This window comes from Cololabis saira, chromosome 23, assembly GCF_033807715.1.
Source record: "Cololabis saira isolate AMF1-May2022 chromosome 23, fColSai1.1, whole genome shotgun sequence".
Classification (NCBI taxonomy): domain Eukaryota; kingdom Metazoa; phylum Chordata; class Actinopteri; order Beloniformes; family Belonidae; genus Cololabis; species Cololabis saira.
In genome coordinates, this window is record NC_084609.1 from 18,737,260 (window position 1) to 18,744,410 (window position 7,151).

The window sequence follows — 7,151 nt, forward strand, 5'->3', positions numbered from 1 at the left end:
GAATTGTCACAGGAATGCCTGTTAAATATCCAGAACTAAGTTCACTCGGTTGTAAATGCCAGCTTCCGGTGCACGAATATGAATAAACGGTTGTTTTTGGTTCGTTTTTTCCTTCCTGTTGACTAGGGATTTCATTTTTCTTATATGAAATAGAAAACGAAAATAAAAGCGTATTTTGAATCTTTGTTAAATCATATTAACACAGAAAAAGAAAAAATGCAGTGTATTCAATATTTGTTTTTTGTTTTAAAAGGAAAATCAAATAAACCAATCGTTTTTTGTTTTTTGATTCCCACTCATGACGGAAAAATCCAATGACCAAAAGATACACGGACCCAAATAGTTACCAATATTCAATTTTAAATCTAAAATTTGAAAATTAAAATGCATTTGCAGAAATGCTTTTTCATTTTAAGAATGTAGCTGCATTATTTGAGTCAAAAATAAAATTGATAATATATAATCCGAATTGCATTTTAATTTTCGTATTCAACACTGCTCATTCTTGTACTTAATTCAATTTAAAAAGAAAAAGACGTTTGAGATTTAATTTTCAAATCATGCCTCAGCAAATAGTTCACAATATTCAATTTTAAATCTAAAATTTGAAAATTAAAATGCATTTGCAGAAATGCTTTTTCATTTTAAGAATGTAGCTGCATTATTTGAGTCAAAAATAAAATTGATAATATATAATCCGAATTGCATTTTATTTTTCGTATTCAACATTGCTCATTCTTGTACTTAATTCAAATTAAAAATAAAAAGACGTTTGAGATTTAATTTTCAAATCATGCCTCAGCAAATAGTTCACAATATTCAATTTTAAATCTAAAATTTGAAAATTAAAATGCATTTGCAGAAATGCTTTTTCATTTTAAGAATGTAGCTGCATTATTTGAGTCAAAAATAAAATTGATAATATATAATCCGAATTGCATTTTCATTTTATTCTTTACACTGCACATTTTATGTCATAATCAAAAAGAAAACAAAGAAGACATTGCTTTTTCTTTTTCATGCTCTGCCCGCAAAAAGTGGACAAAATTCAAAATGAATTCGCAATCCCAGCGGCGCAGGAGAGTGACGTCACGGCTTCTCCTGTTCTCAGCTGCAGCCCAATAGATCCATGGCTGCAGCCCAGAAACCCTGGAAACCGCTCACGTTTTTTAAGGTGACATCGTATTTTGCCGATTTCCCAAAGTCTGTTAGAAAAGGTCTGATGTCCTACAACTCTAACAGAGTTCTAGATGTCAACATGAGACACAGACAGTAGCGGCGTTTCTCTACACGGAGCGCTGGTGCCGGGCTGACTCCTCCTATTCAGACACGTGTTTGTTTACAACCTATGGAGACCGAAATGCAAAGAGGAGCAATGTCGACCGACAAGGTACAGTAATATTTCCGGATTTTGCCACAAAAATGACTTTACTAGCATTTTCGCTTGTTTTTAGCATAATGTTTGCATGTTGAGCATGTTATTTTATTTATTCCAGCTTTGTACATAGACGAGTTGCATCAAGTCCAGGCAAGGGACATGCAGAAATTCTACCCCTGTCGTTGTCCAGCGTGACAGTCTGACCGTCAAAGGTATTTTTTCATACAGTAAAGTTGTCACTTCTCAAAAGCACACATTGCATGGTCAGATGTGATTATTATTGTTTCTGAATTTTGAGAGCAGAGTTTGGCATACAGGGTGTGCAGCCACTGACTGAGGAGCCAGAAAATGTTTTAGAGTCCAGGTAAATTTTTATGGCTAAATATTTGCTCTAATCTAAATTGTATGTTATATGTCCTGGTTATAGCATGCATTTCCTGAAAATGACTGCTGAGGAGCAGCATGAGTCTCCAGATGAGGAGGAGATCAATTATTTGAGAAAAACAATGTAAGTGAATGTTTGAGTCTTTTTGTCTTATTTTGTTTTACTCGTGTGTAATTGGCAAAGTATTCAAGGCACTTGCAGGTACGCTTAATTTTGTGGTTGATTCAAAATTAAATGTACCTGCGAATGCCTTGAATTGTTTGCCAGAAACACACTGAAGAAGGGGGATACGAAAACTCGTGACGATAAATATATTTTTACACTTGGAATTACTGTTCCTTTTATCCTTTTGAACTATACTTTATTGGGAATTCAGCACACAGTTGAGTGCATTGTCTCCTATTTATTTTACTGGTGTGTAATTCCATTCTTATGTGTTTATGTATGCTCACGTGCAGCATTGACATCGATGATCCTGGTCAGAGGTTCAGGAAAAGGAGACGGGTCTGATGAGGAATATATTCCTCACCTTTGTTTATGGTATGCTTTACTTATTGGTTGTATATCAAGTATTTAGAAAATGTATAAAAGTACATATGTATGATGATATATACATATCATATACATATAATATGTATAGTACAGACTTTATTTGAAATGATAAAGTACTATTAACACTATATGATATAAAAGTGAGTAATGTGAGCTGTTGTTTTTTTCTCAACTAACAGGACAACTTCAGACTTCGAGAACTTCCAAAATCACATCCTGATGTATGCAGGGAAGCATTTTGGCTTTAGCCCACCTGTATACACAGCTCAGACGTTGCTTGCAGAGTAAAATAATTCACCGACATAATTTCTTGTTCATGTCTTGTCACATCCCTAAATAAATGTTGCTGTAATTGCAAATGATCTGATTATCACAACCTGTTTTCTCATAACTTCTCACTTGAATCAAAATCTCTGGGAAATTCTCTGCATTTGGTGTTTTTCACAATGAATATAAATCGGAATCGCAAAGATATATATTTTTTTTATTCTGTAAACAAGGACAGAACTCAACATTTCTGACTTGTACATGATAAAATGTATAAAAATAAAAACTATTTACATTGAAAGTAAACACTGTTATTCACACCAGCCAGTGCAAAAGAAATCCCGTGTACTGGTTGTTTGGAAGATTACAGATAGGTTTCCTGACCCAAACTACACAGCTTGGGATGACGACCTGATTTCCTTCCGCATGCCGCAACTCTCAGCTCCACTTCAGGCTTCTGGTGGTCATCGTGGCGAAGATGTCGTACCAGGCAGTCCGGGCCGGCCACAAAACCCCCTCTTCTAATATAAAATACTGTATGTGTGCCATATGATTTCTTATGCAGAGCTTCTCCAGGTCTGTGGGCATATCCCTGCAGTTTGTGCAGATGCACCAGTGCAGCTGGGGTTCATCTGGACCACCTGGACTTGGACGCTCAAGTAACGCCATCACATCAAACACCAGGCCTGGCAGTCTGGTCACGACCTGCCCCAGAAAGGTTTTCATCTGTGGTGGAGTCAGGGCCTTCAGTTTATCCTACAACATAAAGCATTTATTTGATATTTTATGTTATTGTACGAGATTGCATTACGAGATTTCCTGGATGACATGAGTTATCTAACCCAGCTAACAAATAAATAAATGTTACGCCAGAGAGTTGCCTTTGTAATTGTCTTTCCACAGCCAAACCTTATTTTTTTACCCTTAGAAACACGTCTACCTGCAAGTAATAAATTACCCTCTCGATTGTAAATGCAGTGATGTAAGTTAGATGTGATCTGCACACATCAAGACAACATTTCTTTATATAATAACATGCTCAACATGCAAACATTATGCTAAAAACAAGCGAAAATGCTAGTAAAGTCATTTTTGTGGCAAAATCCGGTAATATTACTGTACCTTGTCGGTCGACATTGCTCCTCTTTGCATTTCGGTCTCCATAGGTTGTAAACAAACACGTGTCTGAATAGGAGGAGTCAGCCCGGCACCAACGCTCCGTGTAGAGAAACGCCGCTACTGTCTGTGTCTCAGGTTGACATCTAGAACTCTGTTGTGAGTTGTAGGACATCAGACCTTTTCTAACAGACTTTGGGAAATCGGCAAAATACGATGTCACCTTAAAAAACGTGAGCGGTTTCCAGGGTTTCTGGGCTGCAGCCATGGATCTATTGGGCTGCAGCTGAGAACAGGAGAAGCCGTGACGTCACTCTCCTGCGCCGCTGGGATTGCGAATTCATTTTGAATTTTGTCCACTTTTTGCGGGCAGAGCATGAAAAAGAAAAAGCAATGTCTTCTTTGTTTTCTTTTTGATTATGACATAAAATGTGCAGTGTAAAGAATAAAATGAAAATGCAATTCGGATTATATATTATCAATTTTATTTTTGACTCAAATAATGCAGCTACATTCTTAAAATGAAAAAAGCATTTCTGCAAATGCATTTTCATTTTCAAATTTTAGATTTAAAATTGAATATTGGGAACTATTTGCTGGGGCATGATTTGAAAATTAAATCTCAAACGTCTTTTTATTTTTAATTTGAATTAAGTACAAGAATGAGCAGTGTTTAATACGAAAATTAAAATGCAATTCGTATTATATATGATCAATTTTAGTTTTGACTCAAATAATGCAGCTACATTCTTAAAATGAAAAAGCATTTCTGCAAATGCTTTTTAATTTTCAAAATTTAGATTTAAAATTGAATATTGGGAACTATTTGCTGAGGCATGATTTGAAAATTAAATCTCAAACGTCTTTTTCTTTTTAATTTGAATTAAGTACAAGAATGAGCAGTGTTGAATACGAAAATTAAAATGCAATTCGGATTATAGGTCCGTGTATCTTTTGGTCATTGGATTTTTCCGTCATGAGTGGGAATCAAAAAACAAAAAACGATTGGTTTATTTGATTTTCCTTTTAAAACAAAAAACAAATATTGAATTACACTGCATTTTTTCTTTTTCTGTGTTAATATGATTTAACAAAGATTCAAAATACGCTTTTATTTTCGTTTTCTATTTCATATAAGAAAAATGAAATCCCTAGTCAACAGGAAGGAAAAAACGAACCAAAAACAACCGTTTATTCATATTCGTGCACCGGAAGCTTGCATTTACAACCGAGTGAACTTAGTTCTGGATATTTAACAGGCATTCCTGTGACAATTCTCTCCAGGGGAAGTTTGATTTTAATATTTTATTGGTCGGGTTTACGTGACTCGGAAATGGCTCTGTATGCTGCAGTTCGGGTAACCATGGCAACCATAGCGGCGCTGAAACAACAGATTAAGGATTATTTTTTAAAGATTGATTAAGGACTTGTTCCACAGCGGTTTGACGCACAATGACATTTCCTGCACGTTGCAGCAGATGTGTCTCCTGCAATGCTCAGAAATGAGCGTCAGAAGATTCTGTGCTCGGCATGATCTGAGGAGAAAAAGACGCAGAGCTGGAGAGCGCTTTGATTCATCATGGCCGAATGACCGGCTATCTGTCTTCACTGGGGGTGCATGCTGGAGAAGGTCGGGTTGGAAGAATTAATTTAGTCCCACGCGTGAGGTATCCACGTGATTATCATTATATGTATACATTGCACTGCAGCACAAACTTTACCTGACGCCGGAATTCATGGTATGGCTGATGGAGCTCTCTCAGGTTCTTCCAACCCGACCTTCTCCAGCAAGCACCCCCAGTGAAGACAGATAGCCGGTATTGCGGCTTTCCTGTACTTTTAAGAGCCGCTTGAGAGTTTATTGTTAGGTCCTGTATATTTGCATGACGCGCTGCTGACAGAGAAGTAGGCTACGCTGAGTCCGACAGAAGTTTTATGGCGTTTAATGACAAAACTCAGCCACAACGGCCTTCCGACATGCTTAATGGGTTTTAAACGTGTACACTGCAAACGTGATCGGGGTGATCAGTGTTCAGTACAAAGCTGTCAACAAAAGCTACGGCTCCCCTAACAGCCTGTCCTAACTGCATGCGAGCGTCCGACTGTCGCGCCGCAATGCGTGGCATCGGACCCGCTCTGAACGCGTTATCGGCCCCACGTTCTACCACGTTCTTTTGATTGACAGCTGAGACTCGCCTTTTAGAAGGCTGATTTATGGTTCCGCGTTACACCAACGCAGACCTTACAGCGTAGGGTACGCGGCGCGGTCACCGAACGGTGCGCGTCGCCGCGTACCCTACGCTGTAGCCGTCGATTTTACGCGGAACCATAAATCAGCCTTTATTCACCCGCCCGTGCGCTCCTGAAAGAAACTCCTAACATTAGCCGACTCCTAAAAGAGTAAAGGGACAAGTAAAAGATGGGTGATTACTTGTAATCTCCCTACGTTTGTACTTTCTAAACAGAAAACAAGCTTATTATTCGGTGGAATAAGTGGGGAAAAAACCGAACAATTAATAACGGCGTGTGATTACGCAATCAAACAGCGAACAGCTGGAGTGACCGGCGTGCGGTGCAAACATGTCAGCATGTCAGATCATTACTGGGATGTGGGGAAAAAGCAGAGGACACGATCAATCCGGCAGGATCCGGGACAAATTAAGCCCTAATAAGATTAAGATAAGATTCTTATTATATCTTATTATCTTATCAGAACCTTCCAGCCTGGCGATCTCCCTCCAGCAGCTGCCACTTTATTGAAGTTCTTGTATTGAAATGACTGTTTCCTACAGCGCTTTACACTTTTTTTTCAACTTTCAACCGGCTTTCAACGCGAGCGACGGGAAGAAAATAGAATCAGGGCGTGCGACAAAAGTCCAGCTCAAAACGACGCTGCGTCGCTCGCAACCAGTGTAGACAGTGCAATAAAAATAAAGCAATGGAACTGTTTTTGACGCTGACTCTCGCTGGCGTCACATGCAGTGTGTATATTTGCAATATACTGTGGACATCTGAATAAAAACCTCATAAATAGATTGAATCAAAGCGCTCTCCAGCTCTGCGTAGCCTTTTTCTCCTCAGATCATGCCGAGCACAGAATCTTCTGACGCTCATTTCTGAGCATTGCAGGAGACACATCTGCTGCAACGTGCAGGAAATGTCATTGTGCGTCAAACCGCTGTGGAACAAGTCCTTAATCAATCTTTAAAAAATAATCCTTAATCTGTTGTTTCAGCGCCGCTATGGTTGCCATGGTTACCCGAACTGCAGCATACAGAGCCATTTTACGTAAACCCGACCAATAAAATATTAAAATCAAACTTCCCCTGGAGAGAATTGTCACAGGAATGCCTGTTAAATATCCAGAACTAAGTTCACTCAGTTGTAAATGCAAGCTTCCGGTGCACGAATATGAATAAACGGTTGTTTTTGGTTCGTTTTTTCCTTCCTGTT

At 38.5% G+C, this 7,151-nt stretch overlaps 1 long non-coding RNA gene across 2 annotated transcripts; it reads left to right on the plus strand.

The window, feature by feature from the left end:
- The first annotated feature begins 1,332 nt into the window (after positions 1–1,332).
- Positions 1,333–2,772, plus strand: LOC133424504 (uncharacterized). 2 transcript variants are annotated; one of them, XR_009770893.1, is made up of 5 exons: positions 1,333–1,390; positions 1,497–1,590; positions 1,806–1,886; positions 2,222–2,303; positions 2,495–2,772. It is a non-coding gene; the product is annotated as an uncharacterized LOC133424504 (long non-coding RNA). The 2 variants fall into 2 exon arrangements; XR_009770892.1 differs by lacking the exon at positions 1,333–1,390 and having other exon boundaries at positions 1,450–1,590.
- Positions 2,773–7,151: the final 4,379 nt, after the last annotated feature.